A 23,224-nucleotide genomic window follows, 5' to 3' on the forward strand; every position below is an offset into this window, starting at 1 on the left:
GAAGTAAAGAAAGTTCTAAAACAAAAAGCATCAGCGAGTACAGCCATGCTAGTATACAGGGTTGAGATGATTCAAATCAGTTGATTAAAATCATGATCTTTTCAAGAAAATGAAGTTAGTTGCACACTCAAAAATGTATTTATTCATAAAAGTAAAATCTAGAAACATTTTTATGTTAATATTTTTTGTTTATTATAATCATTAAAAAGGATTCAACTGCTTTTTACAAAAACACAACTTTAAAAAAAAAAGAACTGTAGGTACCTAAGGAAAACTAAATATTGTGGAACTTTTATCTTAATATACGAGTCGGTACACTATAAATCGTTAGAATTGTTAGAAAATAGGAAANTCTTTACATTCGCTCTTTCCCTACTTCTTATTCCCTTGCATACTAGTATTTTTGTTTTAAATTTATTTACTTTCATACAATACTGTTTTGTCAATCCCGCTTCCATTTGATTTAAAGCTATCCCTAACTCCTCCTTGGTAGATGCTATATCATCTGCAAATTTAAGCATACCCATCCCTGTATATTTATCGCTACAATTGTATTGTCTTTAATGATGTTGATCGCGTCTTCGATGTATAGTTTAAAATGTAGCGGTGACAGTGTGCATCCAGAATAAGAAATACTGTTCCGCAGGGATAGCAAATTTAGTGTTATGTGGTCGTCGATGATCCTCGACATACATATATTTATTCATATAAAAAATTAAAAACTAAAAATTAGATTTACTAAAAGAATAAAAAAAGTGATCTTTTGACAAAATCATTGATTTTTGTTTTTTTTTAATCACGATTTTTATCAACTTTGGTAATACAAGAATATAAGCTTTCATGGTTGGAATCCATAGTAGAATTACGATTTGGACTTGGTCTAAGTAATTGATTTGTCTAAATTAACTGGTAGGCTCAGGTCGAATCATATTTCTGCCATACTTCAGTACCGTACAGTTCGCTTAATTGTTACTTTTAAGGATCATCAACACATTAAATACCAACCGTAACCAGTCCGCTTCGTTGAGCTTAACCATTTTAACCCCTTTAGAGATTTAAATTTTTAATAGTCGAAAAAGAGCATAAAATAGCATTATTAACATCAAGTTTCAAGTAAATGTTTCATACCAGCTTTGCAAATCCTTTTCATCCCTTTAGGTGTTGAATTTCGAAATATCATTTCTTATTTCTTGTAAGGGAAATCTCTGCGCAAAATTTCAGCTATCTAAGTTGAAAGGCTTACTCTGGGCGTCGATAAGTCAGTAACCAGGACTTTTCTTTGTACCTTGGTATGTTAAAAAGTTTTTCAATTTTGACAGTCCCACATCCGAAAGCTCAAAACGACTCCATCGTCTTGCGTTTACGATGTTCATCGATGACGAATCGATGTCATATCGACGCTCCAGCGCATCGGCCTTACATTCTTGATCGTGTTGGTAAAGCCCATATTAACCATGTTACTGTTGCTGGTAGATACATATACATATGTTTCATGCGAATTTGTTTTGCATCATTGATTGCTTAGAAATCGTGTTAATGATCGTGTAAGACAGCATAGTTTTGTTATGGAGCGAAATTTTGTGTCCATTTCAAGAGGGAAAGAACCGCAAATATACTTATTGTAACACCCTTTTGTTTAATTACATCAATGAATCATGAATAATGTGTTAATATCCATGGCTCTAGAGTATATATACTGTATAGGTTTACAATAATAATTTTGTACTTTTATCTTTACTCAAAATCCGGGTTTCTGAAATTAGATGACTGTTAAAACGTCTAAATAAACGACGGAACTGTCACTTAGGTCCACCTTCAATATTCAGGATATTAATTAATTAAACTTCATCAATCTTTTGGGGTGTAGAATGGGTTTAAATGCCAATATTCGGTCATATAGATTTATATAAAAGGTAATCGCCGTTGTGGCTAATCGCCAATCGAAGAAATCATTAGGTTGTGATATGAAGAAACGTCATGGTTAAATTATAAGTGGGAGACTCTATCGACAACAGTACCTTCCATCCTGATTTAAATGGGTTTTACTAGTTATTAAATAATTTTGTATATACGATTTAATGATAAGATCAGACATCGAATAATATCGATATTTGCCAAGCAACCGAGATGGTCAATAAACAATAAGAAAAAATGTTAATATATTTACAACTTCCTAAACTAGACCCACCTCTAATTAAGTAACAAAAGTAATTTTTGAAGTATGAAAAGGTGGACACGTGTTTCACCCATTGTTTGCTGATAATGGCCGCATTCAAATAAATAAAAAATAAATAAATATACCTACTCCAGATAGTTTAATTCACCAGGATATACATATTAAAAAAATAAAGACTTACCAACCAAGCCGAAAATTAGAACATTTCAATTGGAGTGTAGGTGTTACCTATTAATCGAGAATGTAAAATATATTGTTTGATTTTCACGATAATTTCGAATTTTTCTCAATTGGAGTACTTTTATTCAGCCTTACTGCTAATTATAATAATTATAGCAAAGATAGACAAAAATATTTAAACATTACGGTGGTGAAGTTATATTCAGTTTTGAATTTCTAAACGTAGTACTAGTATTTTTTTATGCATTAATTTATACTGCCATGCCGCATTACGCTATCAAGAAATATATGAATTTACTTAATTAATTTTAACAAGAGAAAATAGTCGCTTCTTTGGAAATATTACGAACTACAAAATTATTGAGAGATTTCGTCTAGGTCAAATTCATCATTGAATAAAAAATTGCTCCACGTGTAAACTTTTCAATAATATTAGGTACTACAATTAATATTGTAACGGCAACTTCTCCCATACGTATATCCTAATAGGTAAAATTGCGTATTTAATAATAAAGACGGACTTTACCCCTTTCTTCAATCAGATAAACGAATAAACATGTAATGATATACTTCATTTACTTTCTGCAGCGATGTGACCTTCAGCTTGACCGGCGCAAAGTAGAAAAGAACAGCACTACACCAGAAAAGGAAGGAGACAACTCTCGGCCAAACTCTTAACAGGTGAGGAGCGTATAATCCGTACAGTACTGCACGGAAAAATTGACCATTTTATCCACTACAATTGCATTGCTCAAATGTGCTGTTATTGGTACCATTTACTACTGAAAATATCAACGAGATGTTTATTTATATTTGAAGACATATTAAAGGCTTAAACGCTTGTTTTCGACTCGCACTACTATTCATGATTGAACAAAACTTTTGGCAGGTACTGTATGAAAAAGTATGTTTAATGAACAAGAGTCGAGAGTATAATGAGCTTTTTTCTCCCTACCTACGATTTTGCCAGCGTGCATCCAAGACAAGGGACACATCGCTAGAGAAAGTAAATAAAGTATACCTAAATGAAATCCAAACAAAAACTAATTTAATTAGGTATCATTAGTATCTACCCCTATAATGTATTATCAATTATCGAAAATTGTAACGGAATTGAAGTTAAATTTTATTTCGACCGAGGTACGCAACTAATGTTCGTCGACGACTAGTTGAAACGTTAAAAAATATCCATGGATACTGAGATGATCGGGGTAAGGACGTTCATCTGACTGATATCCTGGTGAGATCACGGCTATTTTCGCCGTTGCTCATCAGAAGTGTGTTTATCTCGAAAGACGTACACAAAATATACTTACAATACACGTGTATGTACACGGACAAATGCATAAATAAATAAGTAAAACACGAAATGAAGTAATCTCGCTTTTATATAGATAATTAATGAAACTGATTATACTGATTCAATACTTAGACCGTCGCCAGATGAATAATAGTCATCAGAGATCATATTTACAGTACGAAATACAAACTGTGCAAAGACATATACGTATTTCATTTAATGTGGATGGTCACCTCTGGTTCCCTATAAAATACATTTTCTTAAGGAGAGTCCAAAATTAGCTGAGTGCAATAAGAAAATTCTCATGAATTTCTGGATAAATTCGAAGATATTGTGTTCAACTCATAGGACGCTATAGTTCATGAGACGAAATTGTTGGAAGTGCATGGAGTGTAATGATGAACAAATTTGATTAATATGTCTATAAACTATCAAGAGCACAGTAGAAATGATTGAAAATTTATATAAGAATATACCATGTCTTTAGAAACTACACATCAATTTTCATTAATATTTTTAAGTTTTTAATAATAATTAAATGGTTAGAAGCGTTTGAAATGTGGTGTAACAGGGGGATAAGGTTAGGAAAGATGAACTATGTATTAGAAAGAGTGGAAGAATGGATGACGCTATGAAAGTCAATAAGAAATGAGCGAAATATGTACATTTGTGGGACATGAAGAGCTAGTTATAGACATATTAGTTTGTAGATTGATACTTTTACTTTTAAATTCTGTTTACAAAATTAAAATCGCAAGATGCAGAGATTATTGAAACTCGCTGTTAGCTGAAAGAAGAGGCTACGAATACTAAGTATCTATCTATCCGATAGCATTTGGTTTTTGCACACATAATGTACTACAAATGACTCTCATTTTTCGCAGTAAAAGATTAATTTTATAGTTTTTCTCAATTTTTTCCTTTGACATTGATCCGATGGAAGCGATTGATGTTTCAAATTGTTTCTTCATCCCTTACAATTCTTCTGTGAATGTCAGAGAGAGACCGCTCCTTTAGTTTTTATTTAGTAAGCAAGAAATGCATTTTTCTAAACTTAATTGTTTATAACAAATTAACAACCAATGACTCAGAGTTGAAAGCATGTCAAATAATACTTGGCATTATACCTAAAGTGAAATCGACCTTTCTTCTCTATTAACTTAAAACTATTAAAACGCTATCTTATTGTAAAGTTATGTTATCATTTATTATCTGTCGATAATCATAAAGGCCTTTATCAATATATGGGTAATTATAAATAAATGTCGATAGTTATCAATATGTCAAATAATTATCCATTTATCGATATATTCGTTACATCGAAATTTTTTTTAATATACGTATATAATGTCAGAACAAGGCAAAGTAGTATTACGTAGTTAGTATCAGCAATTTCTTATACTGACGTGTACGATGTGTTGCATACCTATTCACAAACAATTCCTTTAAATTTAATTTTTCAAACAATTTTTAACACATTAAACAAATTGTTCACAAAAGTGAATTTAGATCACTCGAAGCAATTGTGCTAACAGTTTCGAGCTCACAGTGAGTGATAGGGGAAAAGAACTAGTTGTATATATTTTTTTCAGTTAGCAAGAACCTTACCGTTTAATTTTGCTAATAATCAAACCTTGGTCTCATTGTTGATTTTGGTCTTGCCATTTACCTAAATTTTAATCTCTGACAACTCAATATAAAGGTGTTTTATTTTGCAAACACTAAAGACCAATTTTTCCAATCACTACGGAATTTATCTATCCAAGGTGGGAAAGATAATTTTGAAAGACGTCACTTATGACAAATATCAAAACAAATTCACACAAATGATCCTAATGTGAATCACCTTATGAATTTTACAACACATTTTATCTGTCCATAATACACAATTACTGAAAAATCACAATGAACAGTTATTTAACATTCCATGTGCTATACCAACGATTTAAAACGCATATGCAATTAATAATATCGTCTGATCAATATCTTCATCATCACTAATCTTAGAAATAGGTTCTATTGCATCTTCATACATGCTTTATACCAACTAAAACATGCTTTTTAAATCAATGGTTTCCGTGTATGTTTGCATTCTTTTAACTGAGTGATTAATTTCCGCATTTTGGGTGGTACCTCATTTAAATGCAACACCACTGAATTACGAATTGTGTTCTGTCTACGACGTGTTATCTGGTATGACTTATAAATTTCAAATTCGTAACAACATTAGCAAATTAAAGTGTTAGGAATACCTAATAAATTAAGCTACTGTGTATGGCTACGAAATACTAATGTTGAATAACTTACCCTTTCAAGGCTATTATTTGAAGCGGTCTAGGAGAGTGTGTTCTTAACTCGTGAAATGGGGAAATTGATGAAGCATTTTCCTGAAAAATAAAATACATAATTAATTCGGGAGTGGTACTGATGGTCTACGACTGGTTAGAAACGCACCCTGCATTCTTTCTTGTACTGAGCTAATCTCTCTGTAATCTAACTAGAATTGGGTTAAATCTTCATCGTTTGAGCCCAAATAGTTTCCAATGGTAATAAAACACCCAGTATATACGTGAAAATTCTGCTTTCTAAAGCTTCTTCAGATATAATTTGTCTCATACGAAAAGCCTGAGGTTGAGGAGATGGAATCTAATTGTACCTACCAATGGGCCAATGCATTTCACGTCACTAGTCCAGAGTTCACATGCCCGTCCCCGTCTCTACCATCGACAATGATAACAGGCAGTGAATATGCACACATTTAATTATCAATTACTGTCTTGTAAGGTGGACATTAACGCGAACATAAATTACTAAACAGCAATCTATGGGGAAATAGACATTGTATACCATTCCCCGCTAATAAGGAAGTAAGTATGTAATTGAATGATAATTTATTGTAGCTAATGTTTTCTATAATTATAACTTAATGCAACCAATTGTCTCCTTTTTTTGGAAAAATGTTAATCGTATAAATAATAAACATCGTTTTAGAGTATATTATAAACGTCACAGCAATTTGCAGCTATTTAGTTTCCTCCCATACCCTTCACGATTCATCACATTCCATAACCTTCATTAGCGAAATTTATACTTTTAGAATACTATAATAACATTATCATCATAAGATTGTCAGTTCTAAGACTGGTAGGACACGCACCTCCACTCTTTCCTATCCTGAGCTAATATTCGCATTTCCCCAAAACTAGAACAACCCACATCCATAATTATTTGGAAATAGTAATCTAATCTAATCTAGGTCTACATCTACTCCTATTTAACTAGACCTTCATGCCTGAGAAGGTGCTCTACCAACCTATCTCGCCTATTTTTTATTGACTTATTCCATAGAGTCCTTTGTTCTCCTATTTTTTCTAATACCACTTCATTTCTAACCTTCTCTGTCGACGGTATCCTCATCATTCGTCTGTAACACCATATTTCGAACGCTTCTAACCTTCTCTTTTCCGCCGCCCCCACCGTCCATGTTTCGCACCCTTACAGCGCCGTGCTCCTAACATACATCTTTAAGAACCTTTTTCGAATTTCTAATTTAACCGTTCGCGAGCATAAAAGTGACTTCTTTTTATTGAAGGCGACCCGACCCTGCACTATCCTTTGCTTTATATTTCTACTACTCCTTCCGCCTTGACTTATCTGACTTCCTAGATTTCTAAAATCGCTCTTTCCCTACTTTTTATTCCCTTGAATACCAGTATTTTTGTTTTACTTTTATTTATTTCCATACACTACTCTTGTTCTTAAATGGCTGTACTACTATATCGTCATTTCGTTTCGTTTCATATGAAGAAGGTTCCGGAATGTGACACCAAAATAAAGTTCAAAAATCACTAGACTAAAATCAGTAGCCATCTCGCTAATTAAAAAAGGACCTTGTTAAACAATAATAGACCCACAAATAGCGATAATTATCCACAGATGTCGTTCACGGTGCTGTTTATGTTTATTCATTCCTTAACGGTAGACAGTACGACATTAAAACATTAAAATAGCTTAAAGGACGATTTCGTTTACAGTTCTGTTTACTACAACTGTTGTTTGGACAGTAAATAATCAGTAAATGAAATATGTCAGTTAATCAATAGGTTTGGTCATTCATTCGAACATCGGGGTTTAAGATAAACAATGGTGTAATTTGTAGGGTATCTTTGTTTTTATAATAAAACGATTTTAAACGGTTGCACAATCAGGTGCAAACGATTGCCAAGGCACCAATCGGTATTAATTAATTAACGTCAAGGTTGTTAAAGTGCGAACAGCAGTAACACCTGACGGAAGACATTGTTCTCGGTACAGATACATACAAAGTGTCGTTGATCGCATCAGTTGATTATAGTGTACTACAAGTATTTGACTTGAAGTAAATCGGTTCCGGTATGTTCCGGTGTAATACTAGACACCTTTCAATATAGGTAATAGTGGAACAACTGAATTACAATCATCAATGTTCTACATCTAGAAAGGAAAACAGAACCTNTAAACAGCAGTAAAAAGAACTAGAAATAGACCTACTACATTAGATTATTGTTCGCATAAATAAAGACGTGGGATGTCGTACTTTCCGAGATATAAAGGAGTGGAGGTAATTGTCCATCAGGAACGTGGCTACGGGTAAATCTAAATAAACCATGGCTAGAGATGTGCAAAATGGTATTAAATACAAAATGCAAATACTTTCTTGATTTGTTATTTCAAATGTAAAGTACAAAATACATTTCCTTTTTGAATTTTAAATGCTAAATGCAAAATATGTATTTTCAAAATACTTTTTTAAATAAATACTTTTTCGTGGTAATTTAATTTTCTTCATTCACATAAGTATAAAATATTTTTTAAGAAAACCTTGCAGGCATTTTTNCCAATTTTTCCAATCACTACGGAATTTATCTATCCAAGGTGGGAAAGATAATTTTGAAAGACGTCACTTATGACAAATATCAAAACAAATTCACACAAATGATCCTAATGTGAATCACCTTATGAATTTTACAACACATTTTATCTGTCCATAATACACAATTACTGAAAAATCACAATGAACAGTTATTTAACATTCCATGTGCTATACCAACGATTTAAAACGCATATGCAATTAATAATATCGTCTGATCAATATCTTCATCATCACTAATCTTAGAAATAGGTTCTATTGCATCTTCATACATGCTTTATACCAACTAAAACATGCTTTTTAAATCAATGGTTTCCGTGTATGTTTGCATTCTTTTAACTGAGTGATTAATTTCCGCATTTTGGGTGGTACCTCATTTAAATGCAACACCACTGAATTACGAATTGTGTTCTGTCTACGACGTGTTATCTGGTATGACTTATAAATTTCAAATTCGTAACAACATTAGCAAATTAAAGTGTTAGGAATACCTAATAAATTAAGCTACTGTGTATGGCTACGAAATACTAATGTTGAATAACTTACCCTTTCAAGGCTATTATTTGAAGCGGTCTAGGAGAGTGTGTTCTTAACTCGTGAAATGGGGAAATTGATGAAGCATTTTCCTGAAAAATAAAATACATAATTAATTCGGGAGTGGTACTGATGGTCTACGACTGGTTAGAAACGCACCCTGCATTCTTTCTTGTACTGAGCTAATCTCTCTGTAATCTAACTAGAATTGGGTTAAATCTTCATCGTTTGAGCCCAAATAGTTTCCAATGGTAATAAAACACCCAGTATATACGTGAAAATTCTGCTTTCTAAAGCTTCTTCAGATATAATTTGTCTCATACGAAAAGCCTGAGGTTGAGGAGATGGAATCTAATTGTACCTACCAATGGGCCAATGCATTTCACGTCACTAGTCCAGAGTTCACATGCCCGTCCCCGTCTCTACCATCGACAATGATAACAGGCAGTGAATATGCACACATTTAATTATCAATTACTGTCTTGTAAGGTGGACATTAACGCGAACATAAATTACTAAACAGCAATCTATGGGGAAATAGACATTGTATACCATTCCCCGCTAATAAGGAAGTAAGTATGTAATTGAATGATAATTTATTGTAGCTAATGTTTTCTATAATTATAACTTAATGCAACCAATTGTCTCCTTTTTTTGGAAAAATGTTAATCGTATAAATAATAAACATCGTTTTAGAGTATATTATAAACGTCACAGCAATTTGCAGCTATTTAGTTTCCTCCCATACCCTTCACGATTCATCACATTCCATAACCTTCATTAGCGAAATTTATACTTTTAGAATACTATAATAACATTATCATCATAAGATTGTCAGTTCTAAGACTGGTAGGACACGCACCTCCACTCTTTCCTATCCTGAGCTAATATTCGCATTTCCCCAAAACTAGAACAACCCACATCCATAATTATTTGGAAATAGTAATCTAATCTAATCTAGGTCTACATCTACTCCTATTTAACTAGACCTTCATGCCTGAGAAGGTGCTCTACCAACCTATCTCGCCTATTTTTTATTGACTTATTCCATAGAGTCCTTTGTTCTCCTATTTTTTCTAATACCACTTCATTTCTAACCTTCTCTGTCGACGGTATCCTCATCATTCGTCTGTAACACCATATTTCGAACGCTTCTAACCTTCTCTTTTCCGCCGCCCCCACCGTCCATGTTTCGCACCCTTACAGCGCCGTGCTCCTAACATACATCTTTAAGAACCTTTTTCGAATTTCTAATTTAACCGTTCGCGAGCATAAAAGTGACTTCTTTTTATTGAAGGCGACCCGACCCTGCACTATCCTTTGCTTTATATTTCTACTACTCCTTCCGCCTTGACTTATCTGACTTCCTAGATTTCTAAAATCGCTCTTTCCCTACTTTTTATTCCCTTGAATACCAGTATTTTTGTTTTACTTTTATTTATTTCCATACACTACTCTTGTTCTTAAATGGCTGTACTACTATATCGTCATTTCGTTTCGTTTCATATGAAGAAGGTTCCGGAATGTGACACCAAAATAAAGTTCAAAAATCACTAGACTAAAATCAGTAGCCATCTCGCTAATTAAAAAAGGACCTTGTTAAACAATAATAGACCCACAAATAGCGATAATTATCCACAGATGTCGTTCACGGTGCTGTTTATGTTTATTCATTCCTTAACGGTAGACAGTACGACATTAAAACATTAAAATAGCTTAAAGGACGATTTCGTTTACAGTTCTGTTTACTACAACTGTTGTTTGGACAGTAAATAATCAGTAAATGAAATATGTCAGTTAATCAATAGGTTTGGTCATTCATTCGAACATCGGGGTTTAAGATAAACAATGGTGTAATTTGTAGGGTATCTTTGTTTTTATAATAAAACGATTTTAAACGGTTGCACAATCAGGTGCAAACGATTGCCAAGGCACCAATCGGTATTAATTAATTAACGTCAAGGTTGTTAAAGTGCGAACAGCAGTAACACCTGACGGAAGACATTGTTCTCGGTACAGATACATACAAAGTGTCGTTGATCGCATCAGTTGATTATAGTGTACTACAAGTATTTGACTTGAAGTAAATCGGTTCCGGTATGTTCCGGTGTAATACTAGACACCTTTCAATATAGGTAATAGTGGAACAACTGAATTACAATCATCAATGTTCTACATCTAGAAAGGAAAACAGAACCTCTTATAAGAAAAAACTATAAACTTTTGGGTGTTTCATTCCCGATGGACTAATGCTGGTGAAGGAGTAGTCGGTCCAGATTACTCCAGAGGGTAGAGCGGACGATTCTTTCAAATAAGTGGAAGATATTTGTGAAGTATTTTTGCTGGCCCAGAATTTATCTAAATGATCCAAGGAAATCAAAGAAAAACTTTAACCGACCCGGAATCGAATTGGTGTACTCCCGAATGCTAAGCTTTAGTCTAAAGCTCTAATGATACTGATCTTAAAAAATCATTAACGTGACCTCTCGTCTGTCAGTTTATTCGTTCGTTATAGCCAATTTTCTTAGAAGCCATAGAAATTAAAGTCGAAACTTGTGTTATTACAGTCATCATCATAAGGTCGTCAGTCCTAAGCCTGGTTGAACACCCACCTCCACTCTTTCCTATCCTGAGCTAAACATCGCATTTCCCTAAAGCTAGAGCAACCCATATCCTTAACTATTTGCGAACAGTAATCTAATCTAGGTCTACTTCTACCCCTCCTAACTTCCGTTTCTGCCTATAATATGTCTCTGACAAGATCTTCATGTCTGATAAGGTGTGCTACTAACCCATCTCGCCTATTTCTTATTGACTTTCATAGAGTCCTCTGTTCTCTTATTCTTTCTATTTTCTAATACGAACTTTCGAACGCTTCTAACATTACAGTAGTACTAATTTAAATATTGGTAAAATGGTACAAACAACAGCATCGAAAATACATCAAAGCGGTATGAGGGCAATAAGGCGTTGGATTTATAGACATTTAAAAACGGCAATTATAATAAAGTATTTGAAAACTTCATAGTAAGGTTACTACAAATTTATTAAAATAACCTAACGTAACCAAACTTTGTGACTCCGTCTACTGCTACTACTAGGCCATTAACGAACCCAAAAAGATGGAAATTTGTTATAGAATTTTCAACTTCAATACAAAAAGGGAAGGTTGGAAATGAGCAGGTATTAGAAAGAATAGCAGAACTGAGGTCGATGTATAAGTCAATAAGATATAAGCGAGATAGGTTATTGGTAGGACTCCTTGTCAGTCATGAATAGCTTGTTAGAGACATATTAGAAGCAGAAACAGGAGTTAAAAGGGGTAGAGGTAGACCTTAGGTTACTGTTCACAAATAATTACGGGTTGGGAAGTTCTAGATTTAGGAAAATGTGAAGGTTAGCTCAAAAGAAGGAAAGAGTGGATGTCCAACCAGTCTTAGAACTGACGAATGATGACACAATAATGTTTAAAACTATTTTTAAATTATTGAATTAACAAAATCCGGATGCGTGAATATAATTTGCACATTACTGATTTATTTTCTTATTTTTCTCATCATAATTTTAGAAGGTCGTTTAGACACGCACCAATCCTTCGTATTCCGGTCTTGTAAACTATAACATCTCACATTATCATATCACCAACCATTTGTGAACATCAATCTAATCTAAGTCTACCCTTTCTATTCCTTCTCTGCCCTTTTTCTGTTTTTAATGAGTCTAACTAGGCCTTCAAGCCTCAAAATGTGTCTCACCTTTATATCTCCAATCCTTTCCCATATATTTTATTGACTTCCGTGGTGTCTTTGGTTATCCTAATAACTAGTTCTAATAAACTTTTTCGAAGTTCCAAGCTGTTTAAAGCGATTCAACGCTGCTTATACCAATGCCTAACTTCATAAGTATGGAACATCGGCGTTTTCTTCAATTTTTTCATTTTCAATTTCTATACTCTTCAAGAGAGCATTAATTGTTTTAATTGATTTTGAATGACATAACATAGGTAATCATGGGATAATCGAAGCCGATGCTTCCTAAACGATCAAGGAGGCATTGTGTACGAGTGAGTCATGGTTCAGACGAGATGCATAACTGAATACACGTCCGTAAAACAATCCAGTACCTGTTTGCTAAAAATGCTTCTTTTCTCATTAACATACAATCGAATTCTGATATTTACTTGATTGTCGAAGGTCGTTCGGAGGATTCTTTTTTCTTTCTTTAGAGTTACAAGGCGGCGGATGAAGGAAATATGCCTCTTTTTAACGTTTTATTTCCACCGTTCAACGAGCAAGTATGATTTAACAATTAATAAATAGATAAAAAAGTAACTAGTATCTATTTAAGCGTATACGTTTATTGTACCTAGAGCTATTAAAGTTACATGAAATAGAAGAAGATACATTTTAAATACCTTCATTATGTCAATTCATAGGGGGGTCCTACAACAAATAAATAAAAGCACTAAAACCCTAAAATCCGCTCAAAAATATTTAAAAACCTAAAACCTGTTTCGACACTCAAGATGTCATATCTCTATTAAACTAAACTAAATTATGAAAGTAAGACAAAACAGGTCTTGGTCTCAGTCTTACTCTAATACTTGTAGTCTTGGTCTTGGTCTTGCTGATAATGCCTCGCTCTTGGTTTTGGTCTTGCTAATATAACCTCGGTCTTGGTTTTGCTGATATAGCCGCGGTTTAGTTTTGGTCTTGCTGATATAGTCTCGGTTTCGGTCTTGCTGATATGGTATCGGTTTTGGTCTAGCTAATAGGGTCTACTTTTTTGTCTTGCTAATATGGTATCGGCTTTGGTCTTGCTAATATGGTCTCGGGTTTGGTCGTGTTAATATGGTCTAGTTTTTGATCTTGCTAATATGGTCTAGGTTTTGGTCTTGCTAATATGGTCTAGGTTTTGGTCTTGCTAATCTGGTCTTGATTTTGGTGTTGCTAATATGGTATAGGTTTTGGTCTTGTTAATATGGTCTTGATTTTGGTGTTGCTAATATGGTCTTATTTCTTGCGTGTTAACTCTTAGTATTCGTCATTTAATCTGATACCTACGTTTTTTTAACAATTCGCCTAAACACAAATTGTTCTATTTACCGATACAATAATTGTCTTATTAAAAGCGGAGCTTGTCATGACTTTTAAAGAAAATAGTGTCGATAGTTGTGAGAATTATGAAAATTCGAGAACTTATCTTTCCTCCAGTGCATAAATTGACCCTTCCTTCAACGCATAAATGGACCTTTTAGCAAACAAGGTACTTGGAAGAAGTAATAATATCGAAAAAAATTCGTTGGTCTCTTTATTTCAACCATGTGTTATCCAGACATAGGAACAAAAACAGCTTACTCCGAGGGCATCCTTGTAGTCCCTTTTTCTAAACAGAGGTAAAATATCTTTTTTTTATATCTAGTGTTAAAATGTAGTACCTAAAACAAACTGAAAGCTTCAAATACTAAAAAAGTTTTGTTCCAGGAAAAAATATATTAAAGTTACTTGAAACAGTTTAACTCATAAATCCTAGTATAAAGGTAGGCTTTTCATTGTTTGCATTTTCTTTCGCAAAATCAAGACTACGACTTTGAGATTAAGACCAATTTTCCCTCTCCTCGAGGTTAAAGTAAAAAAAAGAAAACGGCTGACCGCTGTAGTTTTGAGCAAGCCGTGTCTAGTTTCTACTCCTATCTCTAGTCTTTCTGATTTTAATTAAATGGTTGTATCTTGTAATACTAGACACCTTTCAATATAGGAAAACAGAACCTCTTCTAAGAAAAAACTTTAAACTTTTGGGTGTTTCATTCCCGATGGATTAATGCTGGTGAACGAGTAGTCTCTCGGGATTACGCCGAAGGGTAGAGCGGACGATCTTTCAAATAAGTGAAAGATAGAAGTGAAGTAGTTTTACTGGCCCAGAATTTATCTAAACGATCCAAGGAAATCAAAGAACAACTTTAACCACCCGAAATCGAACTGGTGTACTCCCGAATGCTAAGCTTTAGTCTAAAGCTCTAATGATACTGATTTTAAAAAATCATTAACGTGACCTCTCGTCTGTCAGTTTATTCGTTCGTTATAGCTAATTTTCTTAGAAACCGTAGATTTTAATGTTGAAACTTGTGTTACCACAGTCATCAACATAAGGTCGTCAGTCCTAAGGCTGGTTGGACATCCACCTTCACTCTTCCTATCCTGCGCTAATTTTCGCATTTTCTTAAAAGTTCCATCAGGAGTGAATCCGACACTACCTCCCTTTTGGGGGGTGTCTTTAGAAGATTCCCCCTCCTGGAGGTTAAAGTAGCAACCCATGTCTAGTTTCTACCGCTATCTCTAGTAGTTGATTATAATTAAATGGTGGTATCTTGTCACTTGTTGTGCATGACGATGGCTGCATTTATACTACGCCCAGAAAATGACCATGGAAATGCGTATTTTTGTACGCTTACGTACCGTTAAACTAAAAGTGGCCAGTGCGCGAAGACAGTTACCGTTTACGAGCGCTAAAATTGGATAGAAAAAAATGTTTTAAATTTAGATTGGCTATAAAAGAGGGAATAACTGGCAATAAATATTATGACACTTGACGAGAGGATGATTACGGCGAACGTCGGACTCTTTACTCTCGCGCGGTCAGTCAACGAATCGTTTTTTTCAATACACATACAGTATGTACATTGTACATATGTATGTGTGTATGTAAGCGATCCGTCTGTGAGAGGCATCCAATAAATAATTTCACGATGACCAGTATTAAAAAGGTAAATATACTGAGAACCGACCCCCTTATGAACTGAAACGGGTAAAAAGTACAAAAATTATTGTTTACAAAAAGACGACAGTATCTACTAAATAAACAAAATCGATTGAAGTAGAAAAACACTACCATAAAAGTTTTTGAGCACCCTTACACTCTCCATCTTGTTCGACAAGTTGATATTATTAAAATATAAATTCGGTGTTGGGTTACCCTAGACAAAAATTTTCAGTCTTTCTCCAGTCTCTCAGAGTCTTTCAACGTCTCTGAGACCGTTTCTCACAGTCTCTCAGTTATTGCCTAGGTATTTTTATGGATCTCTCACAGTCTCTGTATGAGAGACTCGAATGATAAAATTGTTAATTTAGAGATTCGAGTCTCTCACAGAGAAACTGAATGAATAAAACTGAAAAATTGAGAGACTGGAGTCTCTCGTAAAAAGACTGGGATCTCTGAAATATGTTGAAATTTTAACCATCTCTATCGAGACACCACTTATTGGGAGTCTCTCATTCAGAAATTCGAGTCTCTCGTTCAGAGACGCTAAACCGTTTTTTTAACAGTCTCTCTCAGCGTCACCAGAGAGACTCGATGAGAGACGGAGACTCGAGTCTCGTTTTCAGAGACTCTGAGAGACTGAACATTTTTATCTCGGGTATGAGCATTTATTAGCACACTATAATATCTTGTAGTTTTCAGTTTTACGCAACTATCAATAATCTATATCAATTCGAAATTGTTTTGCGGGCTGTTTTGTCGTAATTCATAGAAATTCGTAGTTTCTTGCTAAAGGTACGATAAGTGGTGATTTGGCAGGTGCTGATATCAATTTGGAACTTCAAAATTCCATGGACCATGACGCTGAACCCGGAAAACAATATCGATCCAATATTTTAGATTATCCATTTCCAAGGAGTTTAGAATTTTTTGGGCTCTCTTCAGTTAAAGAATTAGAAGACATTCACGGATTGTCTCTTTGTCTCTTTTTAAGCTTATGATCTTCAATGGCCAATGTGAGCAACTTTCATTCATCATTTCATATAATGATTGATCGGTAATACTAGCAAAACTTTTAACGCCGAAAATGTATTTTGCATTTTACAAATAGAAAATACGTTTCGAAAAGTATTTTAAGTAAAACACAAAATGCATTTCTCAAAAAAGTATTTAAATGCAAGATTACAAAAGATATTTGCTATTTTGTATTTGCATTTTAAATGCAAGTAATTCAAATAAATCACATCTCTGCCTACATGTTTGTACGGAACCCTCGGTGTGCGAGTCCGACTAACACTTGACCGGTTTTGTTTTTTCATTAGTTCATTCATTCGTAAGATATACCTCTGAACTGACGTATTAAAGTCTTTTTAATAGATAGAACATTCAAGAAGTCGACAAGTATTAAGTTTCATTTAAATAAATAGGTGTGTGTGGTCCTAATGTCTAAAAATTGTTATAATGCAAAATCCCTGTGGCTTTCACAGCTGGAAATAATTTGGCCGTGTTATTCTAGAAATTCGATAGTCACAGATCTCATACTGCTGCTTGGCTGCTTCCAAACACTCAGCTGACAAAATTAGAAACTTTACACACATCATAAATTACTAGTCTGGATTCAACGACATCCCAAGTAGTAAAACCAAACGCTTGTCCAAAAAGAAAAAAAAAATACAGGTAAAGTACGTGCCGGCTTGCACACCAAGAGGAGGAAGATGTGCACATATGTATTGTCTCGATAAAGTTGATCCATCTGCATGAAGTCAATAACAAAGAAATCCTTCTCTGAAAATATGTTGAGTTAGGGATCGCTCCATATATTCTTAAAGCATCTTCAGATTTATTTTTTTTCAAGTCACCCGTATAGTAAAATAATTCAATTTTAAAAAGCATTCGATCAAGCTACTAAATTGTTCACGCTACTCTTTTGATTCATTATAGTCTAGTACAGTGAACATAAGTCATAATCTAATGGCTAACTCTTTTATTGGTATTTCAAAAGTTAAAGAATTTGAAGTTTAAAAGATATTATAGCGCATTTTGGAAAACGGCTTCTGAGGATGCAAAATGTGGATAGTTAATATCGACAAGGGAAAGAAAAAACGTTTCAGATTTGCTATTAGAGACGTATCATGAAAATACTTCAGATTAACAAGATTAGAAACAATAAGGTATTAGAAAAACTAGGAAAGAATATGGCGCTATCCGAGATAAAAATGTTCAATCTCTCAGAGTCTCTGAAAGCGAGACTCGAGTCTCCATCTCTCATCGAGTCTCTCTGGTGTCGCTGAGAGAGACTGTCGAGAGACTGTCAAAAAAACTGTTTAGCGTCTCTGAACGAGAGACTCCAGACGCTCATAGAGAGATACTCATTTCGTATCCAGTCTCTGAACGAGAGACTCGAATCTCTCGATAAGTGGTGTCTCGATATACATGGTTAAAATTTTTAGTTCAACATATTTCAGAGATCCCAGTCTTTCTACGAGAGACTCGAGTCTCTCAATTTTTCAGTTTTATTCATTCAGTCTNTCGAGCTGTACTAACAATAACGCGCTGCTCACACTCACACTGCTCCGGCCTTCTCGTTCACATTCGAGTGATGCGCGAACATGTGACGATGTTGATCATATTGATGATGATGATGATGATAAATAAGAACGTCTTTCTCTCTTTCTCCCTGCCTTTCTCTGTTAAGCTAGGCAGTGGCGTGACGGCTGATAATGCAGTGTTGCGCAGATAGAAATGCGCTCTAATGCGATAACGTAAACTGATTGGTTGGAATCTTAATAAACCTCAAACTGTATTTAATTACTGTAAATTCTAATGAATAATTTAATTATTTTAGAAAAGTCTAATATTAAACTCTTTATTTACAACTTTATATGTATAGGTATGTAAAATGTACCGATGTACATGTTAATTTATCGATTATTGACAGAGATGTGCAGAATAGTTGTTTAAAAGTTTTTAAATACCAAATGCAAATATTTTTTTGATTTGTTGAAATGTAAATAGATTTCCGTTTTGTATTTTAAATGCTAAATGCGAAATACGTATTTTCAAAATACTTTTCTCAAAAAAAATACTTTTTTGTGTACCTATTTAATTTTCTACGTTTACTTAAGTATCAAATATTTTTTAAGAAAACCTTGCAGGCATTTTTTCGTTTTTTTAATATTGAAGTTTTCCTAGACTAATAGTAGTACTTGCATTATACACCAGCTGCGAAGATTGAGTATGACTTTTCTGTTTAAGGTGATTCAGATATAGTTTTCCTATGTGTATGTTATAGTTTCTTCATTTCAACAACAAATAATTCTTCTGTATGCTTCTTTATTTGCTTTTGTCACCCGTTTTAATTAGAAAAATGACACTTACGCCAAAATGGCTTGTTTACCGTGAGATCAGAGCCAAAATAGGATTTCAAATAATTTGATTGATGTAAAATCAACATCAATCATTTTATATCAGAATATTTACAACCCCATTTTGTTTCTGGCCTTTTACACATTGTAATAAGAGAAAAAAATGGAATCTATTGTTTCTTTAACTTGGGTTGGTCTAATAAGTGAAGTTTTTCTAATAGTTTTCTAAGAATTTTGGATCATAGGCATTTATGTACACCGCAATATATTACAGTTTTCAGTTTTACACAGCTGGCGTTTATCAATTCGATATTGTTTTTCGGGCTGTTTTGTCGTAATTCATAGAACTTCGTAGTTCCTTGCTAAAGGGACGATAAGTAGGGATTTGGTAGGTGCTGATAGCAATTTTGAATGTCAAAATTCCATGAACCATGACACTGAACCCGGAAAGCAATATAGATCCAATATTTTAGATTATCCATTTCCAAGTTTACAATTTTTTGGGCTCTCTTCAGTTAAAGAATTGAAAGACATTCATGGAATTCTTCTTTGTCCTCTTTTTAAACTTCTAATGCCTTTAGTAGCCAATGTGAGTAACTTTTATTCATCATTTTATATAATGTTCTATTGGTGATACTCTAGCAAAACTTTTAACGACAAAACAGTATTTTGCATTTTACAAGTAAAATATACGTTTGGAAAAGTATTTCAAATAAAATACAAGATGTTTTTCTCAAAAATGTATTTAAATGCAAAATAAAAAATACATATTTTTATAATGCAATGAAAGTATTTCGAATAAATCACATCTTTGACGACAACCCATGTATTGAAAGCTCTAGTCCACATGCGGGCTCTGTCACATTATTAATGTATTAAGGATATAACACAAAGCGTAAAATTTAAAACGACAAACATTCAACTTCACATAGCCCAATATGCTTTGAGTTTTATCAAAATAAAGATTTGAAACCGAATACAGTAAACATCACTTAAACTTGTAGGTACTCCGTAAAACTTAATAAAACCGTAAACACACCATAAGAACTACCATTATTTTGATAAATGCGATTGGTTAGAAAGAATAATTATATTTTTTAAATACTGGAAAATGTAAGTACAGATCTGCTATTTAATATCAGCTTAATACAAAATTATGCGACATTTCTAATGATATAAAGAAAAATATCTGGTTTTTTGCCCAAAACGCGAGCTTTCGCAATTTTTCCCTCGACGAAAATGTTTACTACGTTACTAACCCAAGCAAATTTCACCTTCTAGCCGAGGGGAGGTATAAAAATCATAGTCTACCAATATTATTTTAGTTTTAGTATTTACTTGTCATTTTATATCGAAACTCAAGGCGCCATGAGTAATATGGGCATTAAAATCTCCAACTCACGGTTTATGTAAAACGTAAAAGCTGACTACGTCCCCGATCGATATCCATCCGTTCTAACAAAAAAGTAGGTACTTTTGAATAATAAAAGTATTTTTAAGATTGCAAAGTACAATAAATTGTAAATACCACTATTTTACAACAAAAGTATAGGCGTCTACAGAATGTAAAACGTAAAAAGTGTCAATAGCATTTGTGACGATTATTGTTCTGTTTTGTCTTAAAGAAAAATACCCATCTTCTTGTTAAAAATATATAAGAACTTACATCATCGCTACTGTAATCGTAAGTTATGTGAAGTAAACAGTAGACCTTCTGACAATTTTAATGGTTAAATTATTATTAATAAAAAAATAAATAATATATAAATAGACAACTTCGACAAGCGTAGGCGTGAGTTATAATATAACTACCACATTAATGTTTCCTTAATTATTAATAGCTAACAGATTGGTTATTGCAGAATTTATTATTATTCAGTAACATTTGTTTTTGTGTTTTTTCTTTAACAAATCGGACAGATTTTACTTCCATCACATTCTCAGCAAGTAACTCGTATTATTTTAACAGGAATTTCCTTTCCAATTAGTTTGATTTACAAAACGAAAAGAAAAAAGGAATTGTGTCATAATGCAATAATAGAAACATTTCGCATGTTTCAGGGTCAACATTAAGTATATCCGGAGGGTAACGAATGAAATGCTTCCAAATTTGTAAATGATTCAGAGCTATAACGAGAAACAATCTTCAGGTACTAGTTGACAGGCTAGAATCAAATATTCAATAGGACAAAAAACAGGACATCTCATGCGATTATGTGAGCATGCTTTAAGACAATTTTAAACAATTCCAAAACACCTTAGGCAAAAGAATATGTTGCATCACACCTTTAAATAAAAGTTATAAAGTCAAAGACGTCGCCAAGAGAGGGCTGGGAGCAGCTGCACCCCTCTTACAGGGGGAATCGATTTGCATAACACACCCAAGAAATTCCAGAATTTCATAACAGAACGTTTAGAAACCTAAAATGCGTTTCAATACCGCAGGTATCATCCTCAGTTAGAGAATCCGTCTCAATTATTTATTTTAGTTCATCGACCTTTAATTCTAAGACTATCAAAATGTCCTTCGATTCAAGTCCTTCAACTTTTGTGTTTGATCTATTTTTATGAAATTAAATTCTATAAGACAGTTGTTTCCAATTTTTCTGTATTTCCACAAAAAAGAAATGTTGAATCTTTCTCCCTCTGTTCAACACGAATATGCAGACGACATCCTCAGAGATACGCCGGGCAGAGGACCACCGTCTTGCACTCATCACCAAGACTTATGTTTTAAATTCATTAAAAATCAGCTGAAATTAGTGATTCAAGGGTTTTGAGGGAACTCAAACATGCAGTCGGTGACGGCCTCCGACCATTGAATAACTAATTTCAATCGATTTTTAATGAATTTACGTCAGGAAGACATTCAGACCTTTACCTTTTTGAGCTTTAAGCGTTTTTAAGCACCATTATAATCAAAATCATTTTCGAATTTAAATTAACCGTTCGCGAGCACAGAAGTGACTTCTTTTTATTGTAGACGACTCGATCCTGTGCTATCCTTTGCTTCTCATCCCTACTACTCCTTACCTCCTGACTTATGTGACTTCCTAGATACCTAAAATCAACCACTTCTTCTAATTTTTCTTCTCCTATCATTATATTCGCTCTTTCCCTATTTTTTCTTCTCTTGCATACCTGTATTTTTGTTTTATTTATTTTCATATAATATTGTTTTGACAATACTGCTCCCATTTTATTTAAAGCCGTGCAAATCTAAGCATACTAATCTTTTGCTCCTGTATATCTATCCCTACAGTTGTCCTGTCTTTAATGATGTTGATCGCATCCTCGATGTATAAATTAAAAAGTAGCGATAACAGTGTGCATCCCAGAGTGACTCCCCTCCTAATATTTACTTCTCTAGGTTGCAGCTCCAGCTGTATAACAGCTTGTTGATCTTTATACAAAGTGAGTATCACTCTTCTATCTCTGCAACTCATCCCTCATCCCTTGTCCCATTTAACACTGTCAAAAGCTTTTTCTGCAAATGCAAATCCTTTGTGCGCACTCTTTCCTTTTTGTATCGTTTTCTATATTGTTACCAGTAAAGGTAAAATGACCTCTCGCGTTCCTCTATTTCTTCTAAACTCAAATTGATCTTCCCCTAATAATTCTTCTGCCCTTTTTTCGATCCTCTGTACAATTCTAGTTAAGATTTTTGACGCATTGGAAGTTAAGCTAATTGTTATAAATGTCTCGCACCTACTACCACGTTTCGTTTATAACCCTCTGGGACTTTACCCGTCTAGTAAATGTGACTAACTAGCATAAACATACGATCTCTAACCTCATATCCTGCATGTTGAATTTGCCCTTGTATCCCATAAATACCTTGCGCCTTATTATTCATTAAGTTTTTAATGCTGTATAGAACTCTTCTCTCATTATGGGATAACCTAGGTCATCTATCTCCACACTATCTTCCTACTCTAATATATCTCCTAGATCTGCGTATAGGTTCTCTAAATATTCTCTTCACCGATCTACCTTTTTCTCAT

The 23,224-nt window shown here is 33.8% G+C and overlaps 1 long non-coding RNA gene across 1 annotated transcript in view; it reads right to left on the minus strand.

Moving 5' to 3' along the window:
* Positions 1-9,150: 9,150 nt before the first annotated feature.
* The window catches only part of LOC108732662, a 233,703-nt gene continuing 219,629 nt past the window's right edge, over positions 9,151-23,224 (minus strand). Inside the window, exon 5 of the long non-coding RNA XR_003231562.1 lies at positions 9,151-9,191. This is a non-coding gene — a long non-coding RNA (uncharacterized LOC108732662). The remainder of the gene's footprint in view (positions 9,192-23,224) is intronic.

Source organism: Agrilus planipennis, unplaced genomic scaffold (genome assembly GCF_000699045.2).
Source record: "Agrilus planipennis isolate EAB-ADULT unplaced genomic scaffold, Apla_2.0 scaffold56, whole genome shotgun sequence".
Taxonomy (NCBI): Eukaryota; Metazoa; Arthropoda; class Insecta; order Coleoptera; family Buprestidae; genus Agrilus; species Agrilus planipennis.